The 25,004-nt window shown below is 36.3% G+C and overlaps 1 long non-coding RNA gene across 2 annotated transcripts in view; it reads right to left on the bottom strand.

Moving 5' to 3' along the window:
• Positions 1-25,004, bottom strand: part of LOC310739770 — a 71,430-nt gene that overhangs the window by 24,198 nt on the left and 22,228 nt on the right. The window lies entirely within an intron of this gene.

A 25,004-nucleotide genomic window follows, 5' to 3' on the forward strand; every position in this document is an offset into this window, starting at 1 on the left:
GCACATGTTGATACACTTGAACAGCAGTTTACGTTTCAGAGGTGAATCATTCTGTGCAGCAGCTTATTCATAATGTGCACTGCTGTGAACCTTAGCATGGGAACAAATTCTTCATTTAAGCAGCATGTGTGTATGCTTTAGGTGATACTTTACTTTAGTGTTCAAAATGGCATTATTCTACAAATCAGGTTTGCTTGTGCATTGTTCCTGCTTTTAGCTCTTATATGGAAAAGTTGCCTTATTTATTACAAAACCAAAGTGCAAGACAAAGAAAGCCAGCAAAAATCTATAGCGGTAAACCCTCTGTAGGCATGTAATGAGAACACACAAATATATTAATTAATTTATTAAATAAATCATTAAATTTTTTAGCTGATTTGACCAGAATGAAAGTACATTTTGATTTACTGCTTTTCCAATATCAATCTTTATTTTTTATTTTTAACTATGCATATGACTCCCTTCTACACTTCCTCTCGCCTCAAGGCTACGTCTAAAGGCCATTTTATCTGTATTGGAACAGTGCCATGGGGCGGCAGGGTCAAATCAAACCACTCTGCAGGTGTGCTAACCGTGTTATCCGATACCAATGTGTAGATTTACAGCAGCTTAGCTGCATCTGCATCAAAGCAAGTATGTTTTTAATAGTATCCCATTAACAACTGACTATTACATTTTGTCTCAAACCATTTTGTGTCCAAACTAGACAATGAAAAACACACACAAAAAAAAGAGTAGAACTCATTTAGCTACATTTAAGCATCACTATTCCAGAAAAAGGACACAAAATAATGTTTCTGGGGCTTGTTTCAGACTCTCATTGCACAGCCACAAACTTTACAAGCTCTAACAAGCATTAGGTGTAATTACAGTGCAAACGAACCACATCGGAGTGACACAGTAGACCGGTAAATTCCTGGCCATGATAAATCGCAATTTTAAAGCACTTGCCAAAGCGCCATTGGGTAATTAAGAAAAAATTTACAGTAGGCAGCCAAGATTAAACATGGCCATACATGCAGAATCACAAACAGAGATAAGCTTGTGACCTAAAAGAATAAAGCAGTAAAGAGGGATGAAAAAATCAGGGAGAAAATAGGTGCCTTGCCATGACCCGTGGTACAGTGCAATGGCTGCCAAATGCCAACGATATCCGAGACGATCAAAAGCAAGTAAAAAATGAGAAAGAAGAAAACAGGAGGCATCCTTGGTGTATATATTAATAAGCACAACCCGGCTTTTCTGGGGAGAGTTTTAATAGAAAGATGTTTACAGTCCATGCTAGATCACGTTTAATTTTAAAATGGCTGGAAGGAACTGCTACATACATACATATATATATATATATATATATATATATATATATATATATATATATATATATATATATATATATATATATATGTATGTTTATGTGTGTGTGTGTATATATATATATATATATATATATATATATATATATATATATATATATATATATATATATATATATATATATATATATGTATGTATGTTTATGTGTGTGTGTGTGTATATATATATATATATATATATATATATATATATATATATATATATATATATATATATATATATATATATATGTAGCAGCTCCTTCCAGCCATCTTAAAATATACGCGATCTAGCATGGACTGCATGTCAACACCTTTCTATTAAAACTCTCCCCAGAAAAGCCGGGTTGTGCTTATTAAAACAAAGTCCGCACTTGGCTCACCTCCTGATGTGCTCATTTTTGTGTCAGGTGATTGCAGAACACGAGGACTGGGAGAAAACATGGCCAGTTTTAAAAAGGTCAGCTCTACAAGTGAAACTGATTAGCAGCCGGACTATCTAAGCCAGAGATGGAGCACAACTCTAACAAGATACAACATCAGTGCTCAGTTCGCACAGAATCTTTTGCACTGAAGGCACCGGTCTTTAATGCATCAGCTGTCTTTAGCTCTGGAGCCAAGTGTTCTTGCCTGGATTTGCTTGGGGCATATGTATTTTTTTGTGTTCATTGGAAATTTTGGTGTGATGGGCTAGGCTATTTATTTAATTAAATAAAAAGGGTCAGTTTCAGTAGAAATAAAATGGTGCTCAGTCTTTAATAATAGGCAAGAAAGCCACTGTAAACATAATCAGCAATGCCATGAATTCAATAAACAATTAGTAAAAAGTCTGCTTTTGTCACTCTGCTGGGGCTTTAAAAATATTTTCCGCCTGACACCAACAGCTCAACACACCAAAGTTTCGGTGTAATATTTACACTTCTTAAGTTTGAACAGTGACGTGGTGAAACAGTAAAAACAGGACATAGTGCTCACCTGTTTGCTTAGGGACACAACAAAGGATTGATAGGCTTAAACCACACAAAACAAGAAAACCCTCTTCCGAGCAGCATTCTTCCTGTCTGTCAAAAGTCCCAAACATGCACACCGGCTGACGCCAGAAAAATGAAAAACATGAGTTCCTTTCAAGAAGCTATCAGAAGAACTTCACTTTTGGACAGCTTAGCTTTATTCTTTTACAGGAAAGAGTAAGGCAGAATTCTGTATGGTTGAAAAAAATAAACTATTCTCAGGAATTGTCTTTCCCCTTTTTTTTAGTTTAGAAGGAAATGGCATAAGGAGGCATAGCTGAGGTTGCTAATATAACTTTAAAAATATAGGTATAATACTGTATGTAAAATATGATGAAAAAAAATGTATAATGCTTTTGATCTACAGTTAATAAGTCTGATACTAGTCTTTTATCATTTACATTACATTTATGGTTTACTATTTGACCAAGGTGGATTTTGTATTATGTACCTTTACCAGAGTGTAGCTAAAGTCACATATATAAAGAGCTATTACTGTAACTGTATTTTGGTTTTGATCAAACATCACACCCATCTGTTTAAGCATTGATGAACATGGCTAAGTGACACCAAGCTCTTTTGATCCTTCCAAAGATTTATTAAGGTTGGGGTGTTGTGTTTGTGTGTGTGTGTGTGTGTGTGTGTGTGTGTGTGTGTGTGTGTGTGTTTGGGGGGGGGGGGGGGGGGGGCACATTGATAACAGACTGTAATAACTGCCTGACAGTTGAGGTTGGCTCAGACAAGACTGCAGAACTAAAGCTATGTGAAATGTATGCGAAAGGTAATGGTGGCAGGTTTCACAAGAATATTTAGTTCACAGTTCATGCTGTCAGTTCATCATGTTAACATGACCAGATTCAATGAAACCAGTGGCGGGCGGTTAATGGCCTTAACACTATCAGACGCACTGACCTACATTTACAACCTAAATTCTAATATTTGTTCCATGAAATTGTATTAATTTATTCCCAACAATTTATTCTCTTTATTTCGTAGCGTTTCTCTTGGCTGCACTGCTTCCAGTACATGTATGTGTATGTTAGATTTTATGTCCAATCAGATTTCAGCCTCTATGTGCTGCCATGTCAATCTAATCTGTCCAGGGCCTGCAAAGTTAATACTGCTGGCTCTTTGGCCCTAGAGAATATTAGCAACGTGTCTGTTTCTTTAACCAATCAGATTTCATATTCTCCTCCCAGGGCCAGCTAGCTGGTCCAGAATAGAGTCAGCATTTTTCCATCCTCTGATTGGTTGGTCAGTGGGAAACTGTTACAGCCAAGTTTGACTAGCAAAACACGTGTGTAGCTCTGCACACAGGAATACACCTGTTAGACTTTTTATGCCTACAGAGGAAAAGAAATTGTTTTGTTCTTGGCCATAATTAAAAAAAAAATTTCCAGAAAAGCTAGACATCGTGAGGAGAGGTCGGCCAACCATGAAACTAACTAGCTTGACTCAGCCCGGGAAAGGGTTTGTTCGCCACTTCCAGACCAGTGAATACGAGCGGTACCACTGGATTACAGCCTCTGAGGAGCAGGGCAAGTTATGAGTCTGCATCTCTGGTGAGAAGGTTGTATTTTATTTACACTTTTAATGTTTTTGTCATGTTATTAGACAAATATTGATTCTGAACTGCTCCAGATATTGTAGGTGGCACAGTTGCAGTTGTAGTGTAGAGGTTTGGAGTTGTCTTAACTGGGTTTCTTGCTTTGTTAAAAATAAATTTCACTCCATATCTAAAATTACTCTCTGTAATGTTGCACGTTGTTATATTGCTTTTTTGCATAGTATCGATGGTTTCTATAATTGCGACGTGATTATATTCGGATTAAGTCGGGTAAGTTCTCACTAAAGGCCCAGGTACCAAATGCATGGCCTGCCACTGAATGAAACAAATGGTTCAGTAACAAAAGCAAGGTCATACCAATGGCTCACCCTCTTCAATCATCAAGTCCATTAGTGACTGATGGAAAATGTAGTTAAATGTGAATGTGAAGAAAGTAGTTGGCTGGGCAGTACTCAATTGTTTCCTGAAATGTTACTAGCTTGTTGTTGTTTTTTTAGTTCAGAACAGTGGACTACAAATGTAATGCTATGCTGGAGTTGTGGGAGCAGTAAGGAGCAACTGGCAAAGAGAAACAGAAGCTCTAACCAATAATGTGAGTCACAGAGTAAGAAAGAAAAAAAGAAAGAGAGAGAGAGAGAGAGAGAGAGAGAGAGAGAGAGAGAGAGAGAGAGAGAGAGAGAGAAAGAGAGACATCAGTCCATGTTTCCTTGTTCCTTGCTGGATTCCTATAAAGAGAAATCAATGTGATTTGTATGTGTTTTGATGAGGCCTTCGCTAAACAGCCTTGGCAATGGAGGCCCTCTCTTTTCATTCTTAAATTTTGTGAGCTGAGCATCAGTGGGCCTCATATTCGTCACGGCTTTTCACAAAAAAAAAAAACCTTAGTAAAAAAAATGCCTATTCACTACATGTGTGTATACTGAAATTACATCATTAGCTCAGTCTGTGCCTATAATAACATGACCATTAAAATGTAATTATGTAATAAAGACACCAAAACAACATTTTATAATCTATTTGACTGGCCGGGTTTTGGAAGCTCCAATGCTAACAAGCTGCAAGAACAAACAGGGCAGCATCTATTATCTTCCAAAGACCTTTAGAGAAAAGACAAAGCAGCCAGAGATTCTTTTATCACCCGTACTCTGTTAATTTGCCACATTAATAGGAGGGGTCAGGGGGTTCACAAACTTCCCACGCCTCAACTCTTGAGACTCTGGCAGGCCACAGCTCTAGTACCAGAAAATCACATGATGAAAATATTATTTTTTTTAGTTTTGTTATATAATAAAAAAAAAAAAAAAAAAAAAAAGGTAAACCACAAAGTATGCTAAGGAAAGGTGATGCTGGAGCTTTAATACAAAAAACTCTAGTTTACAATGTAATCAAATGGGCCTACAGCCTACACAGCACTCATGAATCATACATTACCATTGTTAGAGAATGATAAGTGTTAATCTGAGAACAAATCAAAGATTGTTTTGTGCTTCCTCAAAAACTACTGGAAAGTTGTAGATTGAGCTCTGTTTCATTTCCGTTGTGAAATTCATCCTGCAGCCACTGTAAGAAAAACCTTATAGGCGTGCAAAATAGGCTAATGGTAATGGAACAGTTTTTTACCACAAAAAAATCTGCCACATGCTGTTTTTAAACGGTAACACCAGGCAGTGGCAGTTCTATTAGATAGGCCACTTTCATTAGATCATTTTGATTTCAAATATTAAGCCATTGCATTTCCTGCATTGAAGTTAGTTACAGAAAAAACAATGTTCATACATTTATAATTTAACATGGTCAATGACATTCAACATATTTATGTCTGTGTTGTATTCTGTATTCCAGCTAAGGTTATACACAAAGTTTCACAATTTAGTTATTTTGAATAATATCACATGACCGTGATCAAATAACACAAATTAAGTATGCTTTATTAGATAGGTAAGTTTTTAAAATTTACCTTTACTGTTTCTTTTATATATATTGTCCCTATTTATGTTTTATTGCTGCCTTGCTTCAATAAAAGAGGAAAAAAGAGGAAATATTTTTTGTTATTTCCTGTATAATTCCAAAGAAGTAATCAAGATATTATATATATTATTTTGATATTTTGGGTGACCACTGGGGTTGCTTGATAGCATGATGGCCTTCCACAGAACCACCTGTATCAAGGAACATTTTAATATTTTTTCTTTTGTGCCTAGATTTGTTAACTTAATCTGAAAGTTTGCCCAGCATTTGTTGTGCAGGTCACAAGCTGCACACTGTCAAAAGCACTATACAAATAAACTGAGTTATGTGGTGCTAGTGTCCATTAGTTTGTTAGTCACTAAAACTCAAAGAGAATGAAAGAGTACTGTCAGTCAGTGGTTTGGTGGGTGGAAGCATTAGTTGTCTGAGCCCCCAGTGACACCACAACTCTAGAGGAACCACAGGCTGGAACACCCACTCAAGACCGCACCTTCCCGTTCCCAACTGCCCCTGCCAATCTCGCTTTCAGAAGGGGATTGGACCACCATGTTACCAGGGCATGTGAATGTTTGATTTATCAGAGCATGCATTGTATAATCAAATCAGGATGCATATTTACTACCCGGTTTCTTTTCAGATTGAGGCGTGAAACATCCCCAAAAACAATTTTGGTGAAATATTAACTGGAAATAGAAGCAAGCTACTGTAAATAATCTGTCCCAAATTCTGCAGCTCTGTGTAAATCAGTAACAATGTATTTATTTCACTCTGGTTCAATTGTTTCTTTGCAGAAAAATACAACTAAACACCTTCAGAGTTATTTCTTAGGAAAACACTGTAACACATCCTCATGAAAAAAAGATACAGCTGTAAACGTATTTTCATGTATCGTTTTTTTTGTCTACTCCTATTCCTGGCCAACTTCTGTTCATTAACTGAGTCTCCCACCTGGAAATATGAAGGCTAGCACATAATCTGAGGCAAAACTGTTGCCTCAAAAGCACAGGACAGCTAAGCAAACATGAAGACCACAATCTGCCCTTTAACATACTATATTCATGATAAAACAAACACAATGCTGCATCAAAACTTAAATAATTGAATTTGTAATGAGAATACTAGATAACAACATGCTGTTTCTTTCGTGGTCCAGAAAATGTATTTAGGAATGCCAGATTGGGCAGAAACACCCAAAACTAAGCTGTCTTTCATTACCGACCTTCCTCTGAATAAAAATGCTCTCAGTCTGCTAGTTATAGTTAGTCATGATTACATTTGAGATTGGGGTACAATTAACTGTATAATTACATTGTGCAACCTAAACTCTAACATGTATGTAATATCTAAATGTTAAGTAAATGGCAAAATGAAAATAATAATGAAACAACATGTAATGGAACAAAAAGAAACATTTTAACTGGTTTATCCCTGAATTCTAGTATCAGTGAAGAATCTTTATTCAAGCGTATCCCTACTGTAAGAAGTCTAACCTGCTTCGCTGCCGGGTCTTGTGACGATATTGAATCTTAACATGGTCTTTTGAAATAGCCAATACAGGGAAACATGGAGAGCTGTCAGCACCTCTGATAATTAAATTAACAGCAACAAGATAAAAAAAAAACAGCCATTCTCCTGTTGTCTAGCTATAAAGTTAACATCAACATATGTGTACTTGCCAGCTTGTCTAGTATGTTTGTTATCACTGGCATTAGCCTGAAGATTGTGCGGCCAGGATATTTTATATAACCTGTGATTAAAAACTAGGTGGGATTTTGTATGAAGAATAGCTGAGTTTGCATTGGAATAAAAAAAAAAAAATCCTCTCCAGGACAAGTTCGAAGCCATCATCAAAAGTTCATCTTAAGCCCTGGTCAGAGACTGAAAATAAATTGGTTTAATTTAAGTACTATTGCCCTGTAAATATAAACATAAATTTTAGCAAGGACAAAAAAGTTTGCTGACTATCATGCTCCTCACAATACATAAACCTTTTACTTCATTCAAATTTTCATTTTAATAAGCAGGTTTTTTGCTAAGTCAAATCAACCAAGAGCCACAATCTATGTGTTGATCAGGTAGATAAGGATTAGGTAGATAAGGATTTCTGAGACCGATTCCCTGATCACAACCGATCGATGCTGATCACCGATTACATGGTCTACTTGAAAACTTCTATTTAGCACATAGCATTATTGTTGTTAAATATAGTTTAATAAATGTAGTTTAAGCATTAAAATAAAGAGAAGAGAGTGTAATGTGAACCCAAGTAGGACGCGAGTTGCCGGAATACTTTGTCTTCCACATTGTGATCGAAGCATATGAATTCCATTATTTTGTCTATATGTCTTTATGCTAGTTACTGTCCTTGCATTGAAGTTGCAGTCTTTAAAACATCTCCGTTACCGACAGCTGAGTGAGTGACGCTTGTGTGGACCTGTTTTGTTCCAGCTCTCTCTTAGCGCTCTCCTAGCCAACTTTAAAAACTGCTCATATTCCTTTACGTGACTAAACTTATATCTGACAAGGTTGTTGGTGTTTAAATGTTTTGGGAGAAATTTTTTTTGGTGCACACGTTGCAGATTGCTAATGTATTGCCTTTTTCACACACCTTGTAGAATTACAAAAAGCAAACTTATTGTCCAATTATGGTCAGTGACCGATCAACCAGAGCACCCTTACCAAATAGTTAGAACCATTATATTATATTTATATTTTCCTAGGAGAAAATAGAGCTAAAAACAGACTTAGAACCTCCCCCTAGGCAGTGGAGCCAAAACAATTGGATAAAGATGCCAAAAAAGGCGAGGGGGTATAAAACAGCTGGCTTTCAAACATCTAGTAATGTACTACCATCTGTCCCTCAAATCCTGCACACTCCTCTTACTTTCAACTCTTTGAACACACTCCCCTCTGCCTACTTACTATTCAGAACTGTGGGACGAAAGAAAGCTAACCCTTTATCCAGAGAAATGACAACCATATCTGGCCTGCCACTGGGGGACAAGCTGCTAGCAGGGGAAAAGAGTAGCATCAGTGAGACACAATGTCTGTTTGTCAAAGTGGTTACATAGCAGGACGCCATGGACATGATTCACAGGATTAGCTTTTGCTGTCTTTGTGTTCACTTGTCTGTAAGGTTCCAGTCAGACTAGCTCTTTTGTCTGTTAAACAATTCAAGTGAACTTTTGCATAACTATATTTTTACAAATAACTTTGCTCCAAGTTTCTCTGATAAGCGAATAAGTGTTCACCAATAATAATAACATATATTCTGTTTTCTTTTACAGCTTTTAACAGAAAGAAGTGTTAATTATAATTTTTTTATTTAATCTAATGAGCTTCAAACAGTTTATGGAAAGTAAAAAACATTTGTCAACTTAGTCATGCGCTAAATTTTAAATCAAACATTTGAATTATAATCATGATTTTGACTTTGTGTACAAGAAGTCTATATAAGGGAATCCCCCTTTTACTTTATCTTTTCCCCCCACAAGTATTTCACTGCAAAAAAGTAAACAAGATATTTGTTTTTATACAGTGGTTTGTTGTTAAGACAATTTCTTAATGCTATTCATTGTAATAATCCTGGATGTAAATGTAAATAATTTTTTTTATATACTGTGGAAGCATAGTACACAGTCAGTTAAAAAGCTGTATTAATCTCTACTTCTGTTACTATTTATTCTTATAAAAAGTTAGCTATCATGCTAATATAATGTATGTATACTGTTTTGGGCTGACAAATTACTAGCACATGTTTATATATTTAATTTGGTATGTATGGTTTGCATAAAAATAAATATACTAAATTCTGAAACACAAGCTACTCATTCCAATTTGCAAGCCAGACTCTTACTGTGGTCAGCCAAGGTAAGCCAAAGTATATGTTAAGTTTTATTGTATTAATCTTATACAAAGTCGCAAATACATAGCAAAATATACAAGAATGGTGTATTTTCTCAGTGCTTATCTTCTAGGGCCCACCTTTCTCACAAGGTTCTAAGGAGACTTTACAATATCTAGTGTGACTGCAGCTTTAAGTTGTTAGCTGCTAACAGCAGTGGGGTTTCAGAAGGCTAATACCTGCAAGGAATAGATACAATACAACAATGGCTCTTCTGTGTGCTAGTAAGAAAACTGAAAAGGAAAAGAGCAGTGGGAACTGTGGAAGACGAAATGCAATGGGGAAGCGAGCACGTAAGTGCGGTTGGTGTGGTCAGCCAACGGTGGGATTCGGACTGCCTGTTCTCACACCTTTATTGTGTGCGACGGTTCACCGCAAGCCCAGTTCTCCTTCCATGAAGACAAATGCAAGTCAGAGACCAAGACAATAGCTCACATTGTTGTGCCATTTTCAGGTATGCTATGGAATGGGCAAAAGGATCACTTGACAATAGTGTCATCTATAATTCACTGTGCTGAAGCAAATCATTAAAAATCACTACACTACAAATGAAGCATATAACTAAACCAATACCACTTTTAAATGCTGATTTACACCAGAGAATTTAGCCAGACTACCTTACTGCAGTTTTTTTTTTTTTTTTTTTTGTTAAATTGTATTATTATTTTTTATGTGCTTTGCAGGAGGAAGACAAGTTTAAAATGTAAATATATAATCCATTTGGCTGGAATACACTACATAGAGAACTAATGGGACACCTGACTTTTTCAGCCATATGTGCTTTTTGCTTAAAGTTTTACCATATGATTGAAGGCACACAATTGGATGTGGTTTTCATCTTACTTGAACTAGGAGATCCAAACCTGTCCCAGCATGACAATGTCCCTGTGCAGAAAGCCAGCTCCATAAAGATATGGTGATTTGGTGTGTATGATCTTGAGTGGTCTGCTACAAAGCTCTGACCCCAACCCTACTGAACACCTATGGGTGACTGCACCCCAGGCCTCCTCACACTCAATCAGTACCTGACTTTACTAACGCCACTGCTCAGAAATCTCCAAAAGCACACTCCAAAATATAGTGGAACATCTTGGCCATGGTTTAATGCACGGTGTTTGTTACCAGTGTTTATCAATGCAATCTGTACAAGACACCTGAACACTGCATACATGTTTTATAAACTCATTTTTTTGGACCTACTGTACATGGTGAATGCAAGTAGGTTCGGTTTAACTGAAACAGTTGATTTCAGTTGGTACAGTGATGACTGGCTTTGCCTGCAACTTAAGTTGCAAGGCCTTATTGTTGGGATCAAAGGGTTAATAATAGGGTGCGTACAGTATATTTACACTGCAAGTTTTCACTAAGCCCTCTCACTAGTGCTGGCACTCACATTCATACCTGTGTTCTTCCGGTAATTGGTTAAACAGTGCAGGAGATGTCAGATTTATTGCTCATTGTTTTGTGTAAGTGCGAATGTGTGCGAACACATGCCTAAGGCAAATGCATAATCATGCCCTCACCTGCAGCAGCCTATTATTACATCCAGCACAGAGTTACCCCAGCACCCGGTCCACAAGACTTCACACACATACACATCAACTAGAGGGGTCGAATATTTAGTTTCTTGTGCCCAGCTACTCATACAAACATTACTGCAATTATTTTCTTGTACCAACACCCACCCAGGTAACCGCAAATACCTTTCTGCTATTATCTTCTTCCTTAGGTTGTTGTTTGCCAGTGATGACAGACAACTTTAATATATATAAATCAAAACCTTTTAATTCACCCTTCTTACTGCGCAACATGTATGGACCTGTGTTTTAGCTAGGCTGATCTTTGAGAAATCTGCTGCACTCCTGCCTTGCTGGAAGTATGTGTGTGTTTCAAACTTAACCTTCAGGAATTGTTGTTAGAAGGTTGAAGGATGAACCATTAAACTTACAAAGCAAATATAAGCTCTACTTTATTCTTCCTTTTTACAACTATGTGCAGAATAATGAGCTTCTTTTCCTTTTTTTAACTTTGATGAAGTCCTCTAGAGCAGAAGATTGAGATTCAGATACAGTCAGGAATCTCTAAAACATAGCCAGGGGGGTCCATGATTTAGTGACACATAATAATTTATTTATCACAACACCATTACTTTATATTTAATGTCATTTTTATTATTGACATAGTATTTTTATCAGAATGTCTGAGTGATCACTTGCATTGGATGATTAAACCTCAATAACAAGTAGCCTATACAAATTTGTTGAATAAAAATTCAGCAACTCTAATCTATAGACAAAATATTACTGCATACTTTTAAATGCTTTTGCTTACATTAAAAAGCATTGACATACACATATGTCCTTGTGTGTGTGCATGTGTGTGCTTTCATCTGTCACAATAAAGGGTGTAATACTGCAAAACTATAACATACAAGATGTGTATTATTATTATTATTATTATTATTATTATTATTATTATTATTATTATTGCAGCAGAAGTCTTGTTTGGTCTTGATCCATCATGAATTTCCACGATTAACCTTAAACAGGAAGTAATATCTAGATGGCTACAGTCTTAAAACTCTGATGGGCAGGAGTCCACATACATTTCACTCCTTCATCATTCCTGAAAACAAATGTTTATTAAATTGATCTTTTAGAGGTCATTCTCATGATCAACATACTGTAAATTTGCAAAAAAGTACACTGTATAGACAAAACTTTTCCACCTAGAAATGTTGCTTCCCCAAACTTTGAGACACACAATTGCATTTGCCGTTCATGGATACGTTAGCATGATTTTTCCCTTCATTTGAACTAGGAGCTCCAAACCTGTTCCAGCATAACAATGCCCCTGTGGAGTGGAAGATCTTGATTGGCCTGCTATAGAATTTTGAACCTCAACCCTACTGAACACCTTTAAGATTCATTTGAATGTCGATTGTACCCCAGGCCTTATTACCCTACATCAGTACCTGACTTTACTAATGAATAAGCACAAATCTCCACAAGCACACTTCAAAATCTAGTGAAACACAGAAGACTGTAGTTTATTATAACAACAAATGGGGACAAAATATGACATGGGGTATTTAAGTAACATTCGGAGCAAAACAAATGTCCACCCTTAAAAAGGAAGCACACTGAATCACTAGAAACACAAGCCTTTTATAGGTAATGATTTAAAAACACTTTAGTTTCTTTTCTGTCAGTGTTGTAGAGCTGATGTGGCCCTATTATTGCATTTTGGTTCAGTATCTCAGCTGTTTATGCTACTTTGAGTACACCATTTCACCCTTGAATTTGCGATTTTAATTAGTCAGAAAGGGGATAGTTTTTATGATATTGTAAACATTATTTTTTTATTTTCTATTTGAAGTAGTGATAAGAGAAGCATCAATACCACTTTAGAATAAACAAGAACAGAGTCAGAATCACTTTCCTGTTTAAAACAATACAACTATTTGAACATTTTGTTTCACTTTGCACTGTTCTGTCCCACTGCGTCCTGTTCTTTAAAGAGAAGGCTCTTTCTTTGATGTGGTGTGGGCAAATTGTCCCCCACCTGCTATCATCTAGAAGAAAACTTCCCTAAAGTGTCCCTCGAGCTCAAAGCCACCCACTCAAGCAGATGTTCTTGCAACACAGGTCTGTAAAGTGAGGTGGGATCAGGCTATGGTCATGAATGCTCCACAGGGACAAATATTAACAGCTCAGTGCACTGAGACAAATATTGAACAGATTAATTTTGCAATGCAAACTGCAATATCTACTAGTAGTCATTTACACACTATACATACTGATTCCTGATATTATATAATCTAATAAGCCAATTGTGTGGCAGTAGTGCTATGACAAAAAAAATGTACAGATACATGGCAGAAGCTGAGTGATTTTGACCATGGAATGATTGCTGGGACAAGCTGGTTTGAGGTGAAAAGGGTATAATGGTGTGGGAAATGTTTTTAGCCTATTTATCCAATCCTTGATTGAATGCCACAACATATTTGAGTATTATTGCTGGCCAAGTACATCTGTAAATTGCCACAATTTACAGATCTTCTTATAGAGGTGTACTTGCACTGAACATCAACAGTTTACACTTTCAGACCAGTTTTAAATAATATTTTATACAAATAAAATATAAAATATAAAGTAGAATCAATCAAATTAACGCCATACAATTAGTATTATATTGAGTAATTGATTAAATTAGGATGGCACAATTTAAATTGACTAAATGAAATTAAATAAATGTTAAAAATTCTATCAAATTGTTTACATTTGTTAGACTCCATTTGGGTAATACAGATGTTTATAAGTGTGTGTGTGTGTGTGTGTGTGTGTGTGTGTTTTACATTTATTATAAATATTCTAAAGATATGTTCTACTTCACTGTTCCACTTATTTCAGCATACTGTACTTTAACAAATGTTTTCATTTCTTCTATTCATTCCCTAACTCGACATGTGGAATTATCTGGATTTTCACCTATCAAGAGAAATTCTTGAAGCTGCACATAAAATGGTAATAAATCCATATTGCTAGCATTAATGATTACCAGGCAGTGGTGCGATTTCGATACCCTTATGGCACAATACAATTCAGTACATTTATGGTCACTACCTTACACTGAATGGAGTCAGCCAGGGTTGCACAGTGCAGACAGTAGCTGCTGGTAGCCAGCCTCAAGCAGACTTCCAAATTGATCGTCAGACAATGTGGAACAGTATTTGGACTTAATCTTCGTTTGTGAAAAAGGCCATCCCAGTGAAGACACTTAGCTCGCTGGAGTTATGTAGTAGCTCGCTCGAGTTTGACCGCACATGCGTGGTGACTCGTATGTTACTTAATTCATGAAAGTAAGTTCTGTTCTCCTCAACGGCCTTCCCAGTCACAAGATCTGAAACCAATAGAACTCCTTGGAGATGTCATACAACAGGAGATTCATGGCATGAATGCACACCTACTGTCATGCATTGATGTTTTTCTGGCAGACAGTGGCACTTTTTGAAAAGGATTGTGACGTTGCTTTGTCACATGTAGCTTTCATATGCTTAGTGAGCTTTCTAGTAAAAATCAAACATTCATATACATTAATAATTAGTGAATAATTGACTTAATCTTTATTCATTAAGGTCAGGGATCAAAGAAAGATGGAGTAAGCAGATTTGTTAAATAATAAATAAACACTAATGGAGGTCATTGCATCTTAGTCACAGCATGTTATTCATACAGGCAGCTCACTTGCTGTCATTCTCTGTGTGAGGCCAAGCGTTCCTGTGATTTAGCCCCTCAACATTTTGGTCATAGCTGATAACTTTGTTTCATCGACTGAATGTGCAGGCACAGAGGGAATCTGGGAAACATCAGATCAGGCACAGCCACATGGCTTCTGACACTGGCTCCGTGCTTCATCGGCGTACAACAATATACACCCGACAGGTCCGTGCACATATACACTAACACACGCCCACACAGACACATTTATGGCATGCTCATGAGCCAGCTTGACAAGGCATGGGGATTTTTGGGTACCGCAAGTGCAAGGTCGGAAAGCCTCATGTGCAGGCCTCCGGGGGACAGCATTCCCAAACACAGCCTAAGGTGCAGTCACACAATAGCTTAGACTGTCTAACTGCAATTATTTCTATTTGTGTTTTATTCTTTTTCCTTCTACAAAATATAATGCAATCCATGTATAGTCATAGCTCAACCTATCAATGACAGTATGAGCATTATGGGAAAAATGCATGACTGTCTTGTAAAGGTGTGCTGTTGGAATGGATCAACAGACAGGCTGAAATAAAGGTATAATCTAACAAAGTGCACAGACATGCCAGCTACCACCACCCTGCCACCCCCACACAAACGGCAGTCTTTCTCTGCACAAGCTGAGATGAAAAGATGCCTTGTCTTTGAGTCTAATCCCACCCCATTTAGTCAACACGTCTTGATTAGGCAGCAGCAATCATAACATCCCCACACACCCACACATGCCTGCAGCGATAACCCACAGGTGTGTGGATGGGACTTGAGAGGCAAACAAAATATGACTTTTTTTTCACTAAAGGTGTTTGAAAGCAGAAACAGAGAATAGAAAGGGTGTTCCCTCTTGAAGTGTGCTCCTGAAACAGTGTCAGTCATTCAAAACAGGGTCAGAGCTATAAAGGCTCTCTATATAATCAATAGGGTGTACTTCCTTAATAGATAGAGAAAGAGAAAGAAAGAGTTTTTCACTTGACACATACACCTTACAGCACAGGTAAATTCTTTCCACACACATTCACACACTTGTTAGCAACCTGAGGTCAGAGCATGTGGTCAGTCATGATGCAGCGCCCCTGGAGCAGAGAGGGTTAATGACTTTTTAAATAGAAATGTAAAAGCTTCTAGAGTGTCAGATCAGATCTAGGGTAAATTGGTCCGAAGAGTGTATCCAAAACCACCTAGCACATTAAATATTGAGCCATTTTTTGGGCAATACATAAAATACTAGAAAAAAAATCACAAAGGTTATTACCTACAGGGAGGAAGTAGTTCAACTTGCGGACGGTGCACTGAGAACAAAACTTTGCCTCAACGTCAACAAAACTAGGGAACTGATCATTGACCTCAGGATGCTTGGTGTATACCACAAACCTATCACCATTAATGGAACTGTTCTAGAGAGATTTGACCTTTTTAAATTCTCCAGAGGGTTCACTGCTCATGAAACCTCCACATTTCCAAATACCTCCCAACCTGACTGATTTCTATGCCAGAGCTGCCAAGCTGCTTGTTTCCTTTTTCACAAAGCACCAGCCTTTAAACCTCTCCCGCCTGCATATTTAAACTGTTGTAATTCTGCTATTATGCTTATATGTTTGAATTCATGTAAATAGTTTGCTACACTGGTTTAGGGTTACAACTGCCATGAACAGTTTTGCATTCAAGTGTCCATCAGTGAACAGTTCATAACCTAGATTAAGATGGGTTCCTTTTTAAATCCTGTTCTCTCAAGGATTATCCTAATATAATTTCAGGGAGTTGTAGGTAAATGCTACAGCTCTGTGCCCAGTGTTACCAAGATATACTATGGATCCATTAGGACCGCATTTATTGCAGCTAACTGCAATTATGCACCGACTATAAACTACAACCTCTGTGCCCCACTAGAGTACAGAAAAGGTGCAGTTTGCATGTTTACTCCCTGACCCAGTGTATTGCGGTATGCTTGTTTTACTGCATTATTTTTTTAAGGGTATGCTGTAAGGTATGAAGACATAAAAAAAGAATTCAAATATAATTAATTATATAATTAAATATAGTTATTTAGAATATTTAGAATATAGATTTTTTCTTTTTACATTTACGTGCTTTTCCATGTATTTTGTACTTGTACATTTTTATATATTTTGTTCATGAATTTTTGATAAAATAATTATTGTTGAGATGAATCATGGTTAATGACTGCTGGACATTCATTGCTGGATTGCTAAACAAAATATAGAAAAATTTGACACAAAAATGCTAACAAGGCCAATCAAGAAACTATATAAAAGAAGTGGAGGAAATGGGTACAGATTTTAGTTGTCACAGTGATGTCTGACATGTCCCTGTCAGCTTCCATTTCTATTTTACTGGCACTTTGCACATAGTTGGTTCATTAAATACTGTATTGCCAAAGGTATGTGGACACCCATATATGATATGTGGACCTTTCCAAAACTTTTACCACAAAGTGTTAGTGTAGGCTGCAGCATTGACATTTTCCTCCCTTGAAATTCAAAAGCCCAAACATTTTCCAGTCAGGTCTAATGTCATGTATTTGGAATAGGGTGTAAACATGTATGGATTAAGACATTAATGTAACATGGTCATTGTAACTAAACATTGTTCAACAAAATGCAATTGTAATGTATGGCATCTAGCTGTAGCTAATTCCCAATGATCTATATGTTACTTGTCATAAGTAAAACAATTTAACAAAATGTAAAAATTTAGAAATTTACAAATAATAAAAATGTATCTTGTCTGTGTCTGCCATAGAAACTACACTTCCTCATTCAAAAAAGGTACTGCAGTAGTGTTAGTGACATTATTAACAGGTATGCCAAAACAATTATTTATCAGGAATATTAATTTAGATTTGAATATAAGACAAAAAAACGAAAGTGAGAAGGGACACCAGTTACACCGGAAACACTTCTAATGGGAATGTGAAATGAGGTCATGCAAAAATCCCAAAGTTATTTAATTGGTTAGTGCTTAATTACCACCATACTGAAAAGAGAACATTGATCTTTGTACAGAAATACCCCCCCCCCAAAAAAAACAATAAAAAAAAACCCTGAATAACATTATAATAGGGATTTTCGTCACTGTGACGTTTCATGTGTTAATTAAATCAAGAAAAACAACAACAAGAATAAACAAAAAACTACTATAAATATTTATCTCATTCCTGTTAAAAATTTATTGGTTGATGTCTAATTTTAAATAAGGGGGAATGCAAAATAACTAAAGAGGATAAAGGGAAAGTAAAGAAAAAGATAAAGCAACACTGCTTTAAACCAGCTGGGACACAGGAGCTAACTTGAGACCGCTTGCAATTCAGAGCAGGAAATAATCTTTGACCCTGGAGTTTGGCTACTGTACTTCCCTAATCACATAAGCCAACACTATAACCCTATCTGAAGGCCCTTCGAGGATACCTGTCACACTTGGAGACCGGACACAGGAAATACACAGCCATTTAAGTCAGTGGCCCCCAATGCGTCAGACCTGAGGTTTTGTGAACAATTTAAGCAAACAGCAATGAAATGGATCCCCCCAAAGCTGCTGGAAGTGGGCAAAAGCCACAGCCACAGCAGTGAAGTGCCAGCCAGTGAGGCGTGAGTACACATGGTTTGTATTTAGACCCATGTTGCACCAGGAAGAAAAGGAAACTTCACTTCCTACTCATGCAAAAGAATGAGTTGCTCATCCTTTCCCCAATCTAACACAGAGCACCTCCTATTCGCTCACGCCCTTCCTGAGTCCCAGAAACGACTAAAGTTATTTGCTTGATCTTACCGGCAAACAAGCTAGTCAATGTTAACAATTATCCAAACTATCTTCAAAACATCAGTTCAACATTATATAATGAATTACTATTTTAGATTACAATACTTCGAAATCACCTGCTTTACAAACTTCTAAAAATTATGCAGTGAAGTAAAAGTCCCAAAGCCAAGTTTTCCTCACCTAATTTATTAAACACCATACGTGTGTAAGTGACTATGATGTGTGTCCATATACCTACATAGATACTTTTACTTTTTTTTGGCAATTTATTAGAATATTTGTGAGATGAAAACAAATACATTGGTGGATGCAGAGCATATTTAAAATAGCCTAGTTTTGTATAAAACCTGCATAAAAATGTAACCCTATCATTAACAGTTTTTCCTGTGTTACTTTAACACAAAAAGAAAGAAAAAAAACACATAGCGCATTGAAATGAGGCAAGTGTGTATTTGCACATATGAATTTATACCACCATGTGAAAAATAATTTTCTAAATTTATCGAAACAGTAAGCATGCGAGACATGCAAGGTTCATGCAATATTGGCTTTTATCTGTCAAATAGCAAACATACTTAAATTATATGGGTTTGTACATTTATTTACATTTGGGTACAACTCTGGACCTGAGGAGATACCTCCACCAGGTTACTCAACTTACACATATAACACGTGATATAAACTCGTCACACCAATATACAGGCATTTAGATTATTACTTTTCTAATAAATGGTTTGGCCCCTTATTAATGTCAACCATGAAATTATGAAATTGTTTCTGGCAAATTTTGTCCACTCTACCAGAGTTGTGTGAAAAATATACTGTATATATATATTCTAACCAAATATTCAAAATAATCTAACAAATGTTTAATGGGTGTGAGGTCTTTGCAGGTCAGTAAATGTATCCCACCGTTTCTACAGGATTGCTGAAGAAAACACATTTCATATCACTTCATTACTACAAAATGTTTACATGCTGTTTTTGCACATCTTTTGACTGCCGCTATTGCTTTTTTGCACAAACCCTTTTGTTTACATTTTGGTAAATAACAAGGTACACTGCTATACGCAATTCTCTCTTACACACTGCACAATGTAATATAACTAGGATTACTGGCAGTGCTATTTTGTGTTTTGTGTATTTGACCTACACTGTCTTGTGTTGTCTTGCACTGTCTTGTGTTGTCTTGCACTGTTTGCACCAGGTTGCACACGATGCACTTTATGTGGCGAGGACACTTACTAGTCCTCAGCTCTATGTTTTCTGTTATGTAGCTTTATGTTGTTTCATGTAGCACCAGGGTTCTGGAGGAACATTGTTTAATTTCACTGTGTACTGCGTCAGCTATATATGGTTGAAATGAAAATAAAAGCTTCTTGACTCTTGAAACAGGGCATTGCAATATTGTGTACTGATGACATGAACACACACAACAACAATCTGACTAGCATCTGACTCTATGGTTTTATGCTTATTTACTGATTGTTTTAGTTTTTATTAGGGCTGTCAAAATTAACACATTAATATGAAATAATAAATTAATACATTTTAATGCCACTAATTTTTTATTAATGTGTGATTAATGCAGCATGCATTTCGGTTTTTCTATGGACATTAGGTGCCACCCATAAAACTTACACTTATAAAGAACATATTCATTCTTTATCACTGCATCATCTGCGTAAAGCTGCTTTGAGACAATATTCATTGTTAAAAGCACTATACAAATAAAAATTAATTACATTTAAAAACATAAATATAAAAATATAAAAGAAATTAAATCCGATCAGATATAACCAGATATAAAATGAATAAATAAACTCCACCGAAATTTTTTTTGTAAATCACTAAACATTTGTTTTACTGATGTGAGTCTTAAATCTAGCACCAAAATCCGCCGTGATTCACACATCTAGTAATTAAAACAGTCTGTTTGGAAACATAGCAAAAGTTCCGTTTGTTGTACTGATGATTTTTGTAATTTAAAATTTAAATTATTACTTAAAAAACTTAATTACTATGAACCATTTACAAGAATATTTTGTCTTCATGCTCTGTGTTAAGTTTGGTTTCACTAATAAACATACATTTGCATAAAGCATTCATATCTGTCCATGCCCATGTTGATTAGAGTATTAAAAACTTAAAAGGTAATCATTTTTAGGTACATTTAGAACAGATAAAAATGTGCAATTAAGTTGCGATTATTGTATGCAGGAATGAGCTTGTACTGGGTAATGATAAAATAATAACTTTTTTTGCAAACCTGCTGAATCAGACATGCACATGTTTTATTGAATTCCTTTGAGGGCCTTAACTCTACACAGCATTATTTGAAGAAAAAAAGAAAAGAAGTGCAGCAGGCAAAAGCTCAGCATGTAGAGGTGAGGGTATTAAATATCTATTGAGGTGAGGATGGCATATGAGAAATCACAGTTAACAAAGACCAAAAAAAATCCCACAACGATAAAGCTGATTTACAGCACTACATGGTCTGATTTACGAATACCTCAATAGCAGCAGAGCAAATCTAATCCCTAAGTGAATTTAATTCTTAAGTGGGTTGTGCTGAAGCCTGGAAGCAAACAACCATTAACTCGGTCGACTTTTCATTGCTTTGTGTCTTTAAACAAGACAGAGCAGGCTTGCTGGAAGCCTTCAAGTGGGGCAGGGGGTGTGGACTAAGATAAACCTAATCTTGAATTCCTTTAATGTAATACACCAATTACATTCCCTAGTACCTGGTCCTCCCCATTTTGCCTCTCCATTACCTTTGTGCAACAACATGAGGCTCCAAGTCCTGGAGTTTTTGTTTTGTATACAGAGAGAATTTTAGGATCACCCGAATTCCCAAACTTCAGAGCAGCATGGGCATGATGATTATTCTTAAAGATATACTGACATTAAAGAACCAAAAACCTCAGGTTGCCTCAGATACCTGGTATAGGCTTAATGGGGTTTAAAACAATGATGTCCATGTCATATTTAGCAAGCAATGCTTCTCCTGGATGAAAAAAACCCGATCCACAAATTATGCTTGAATCATAGTAACATCTAATATATCTGATACATGTACAGCAAATACAGGAAATATGAGTGACCACTACTGTTCTCCAGAAAGGTATAACTATATTTGCACAAAATGTTATGCCTAGTCTCACACATCTATACTTTGATCAAACACATTTCTTTATGACCAGATTGAGTCCACTTATTGACAGGTCAGTGCAACAGAACATGAACTGTCTGAGGGTCTGCAAAATGGACTTGGACACAACAGACGAATTATCTTCTCGTCATCTGTACATAAATACTCCTTCAGATGCAAGATGAGGAAAGGGACAGAACCTTTGAGCATGTTCCAAGACAAACCCTTCCTTAGCTGGCACTCTTAGAGAGTCTTTCCCAAGAGCACAAGTGCAGGAAGAATCCTGCAGAGAAGAACCTGGACTTCCTTCTTTACTGCTTCAAGTTCATTTATAATGCCTTCATGCACACACCACACATACCCCAAAGCAAAGGATACAATTATGTCCTGTTCAATGCAAATGTACCTGCTCATCAACATTTGCACAAAACAGAGAATTTAAAAACAGAAAGGCTAATTTGAAATTAAAATAACCTGGATATACTCTGACTCAACAGCAAGATAAGTAAGCAAAAGGTTATTGGCAAAACAAAAGGTGTTCTGAATCTTCATGTGTGGTGTGCTGGATCTGTAGGTGTGGTGTGATATGCTGCTCCTCATGTTACAGACTTTAGTCTCCATTAAAGCTGAGAAATTCTGAATCATGGCCATGTAATCTGAAGCTCAATGTATTTTTTCTTAGAGCACACCAATAGACTATGAGTAAGTGCATCTTTGTAATCTACTATAAAAAAAAAAGAAAAAAAAAAAAGGAAACAAAAGAAAATCTAAATCAATTATGTACAATTACACAATGTATAATCTTAGATTTCCCTTTTTTTTATCTTTTAACCTTTCAAGTATGTTATCTAAAACATATGATTACATTTATTACATTATTGTCGTCTCTCTCATTAAATTCTTAGTCCTACTAGAGGTTACACACCTTGTGTTATCATAATGGCATAAAGCACAATTCCTAATTAGAATAAAACAGTAGAAGAAGCTCAATTTCAAGGGAAATTCCAGTATGTAAGAAGGGGAACAGATGTAAGTTGAGCCCCACCCTTTCTGACAATTTGGTACAGACAGGGTAATTCAACACACTGTTTATTTGACCACACTTTCCGTATGCACGTATCATATTCAAAACCGCCAGCATCAGAAGAAAGGGCCCTTTCCTTCTCACAACAATGCCAGAGCTGTTCGGAAGTCTTTACGTAATACAAAGGGCTCTGCAGGGGGAGCACACACAGTTTAATATGCCATTCACCAGCTCTGTTATCCTGCACAAAAACATGCATACACACACTCCAGTGATGCATCACAGCAGGGACCAGCCGACTCTACGCCAAACTAGCACCTGTTTGGAACCCAGGGGCAAAACAGTCTTTAGAAACATTCAACAGAATCACTTGAGTTCCTTTTCATCATGTATTAAAAGACAGAAGCTGCTTATTATTTCCATGAAAGGGTCAGAAATGTTGCCAGCATCAAATCAAATTTAAAGCCCTTGCTAACACAAAGCTCAAGACAGAAGCTAATAACTGAATCATTGCCAAATTTATCCATTAAAATTATCGCTGTACTGTTGAACTGAGCCAAACATCTCTAATTAATTCATTAATTTTTTTATTAGGTAGTTTCAGCATTTTTGTCCACTGTCATCTGTGCAGAATATGAACTGTATGTGCTGTGTTTTAAAGAGCTAACAGAACAGGAAGATAACAGACAATCCAAAAGCCAGTCTTTTTATTAGGGCTGCAACAACTAATCGATAAATTTGATAATAATCGATAATGAAATTTGTTGTCATCGAATGCTGTTATCGATTAGTTGGGCTGCTCAAATTACGGTGTAGCATTGCAGCAATATAACACAGCTGCTTGCAAAATGACGCAGAGTACAGGTTAACCGGCAAGAGGAAAAAGTGTCCATCCCAAGTCATCCAAGGCATGGGAGCTTTTTATATTAAACGCAACAAAGAGCTTGCAAGTTCTGCAAAGCGGAGCTTGTGTGGGATGGAAGTACCACAGTGATGCACAAGCATGTAAAAAGAAAACACACTGGTGTCATGGATGAAGGTGAAACATCAGCACGGTAAGCAAAACTGTATAATCCTCATCACATGAAAATAGTCAAGTTTAATGAAGTAATATTGTGTAGACTGTTTGCTAACTTCGAGACAGTCGCACTGGATCTGTTCTGTCGAGACTCGCAAGCATCAGGTTGCGCAATCAGCTTGCTTGTGACATAGTGATTTACTGTGGCTTTACTATGTTTTCTATGTTTTAATTTATGCATATATAATGAAATTATTATACAAAATTAAATTAATTATATTTTCTAGATGCTTATATTTTCACAGCTGAACAAAATGTTATTTTAATTTATATAGTTTTTTTAGCATGGTTGTCAACTTGCCATCTGCAAAATACAATACCAACGTTGTTTTACATAAATTGCTTCACTTTTCATACTTAAATGTTTAAATTTTTTTTTTTTTTTTTCTTTACAGAAAGAAACAACCCAGCATAGGGGAATTTACTCAAGGAAAAATTCCCCAAGCACTCCTCAGCAAGCAGCCACTATAAGCTTATATATATATATATATATATAAGCTTATAGTGGCTGCCTGCTGAGGAGTGCATGGGGAATTTTATATATATATATATATATATATATACTTCCCGTGGGCTCACCACCTGCAGGAGGAACCGTAAGGGATGGTGCTGTGAGAATTGTGCGGCAGTCGAAGGCGGGGGCCTGCTTAGACTGCTGCACCCGCGACCCGAATTACGGATAAGTGGGAGAAAATGAATGAATGAATGAATATATATATATATATATATATATATATATATATATATAAATATATATATATATATATATATATATATATATATATATATATATATATATATATATATATATATATATATATATATATATATATTAAAAAAACAATATGTGTCTTTTGCCTTTTTTAATCACACTTTTATACATAAATACCCTGAATTAGGGTT

This window comes from Silurus aristotelis (assembly GCF_946808225.1).
Source record: "Silurus aristotelis genome assembly, chromosome: 17".
In the NCBI taxonomy this organism is placed as follows: Eukaryota; Metazoa; Chordata; class Actinopteri; order Siluriformes; family Siluridae; genus Silurus; species Silurus aristotelis.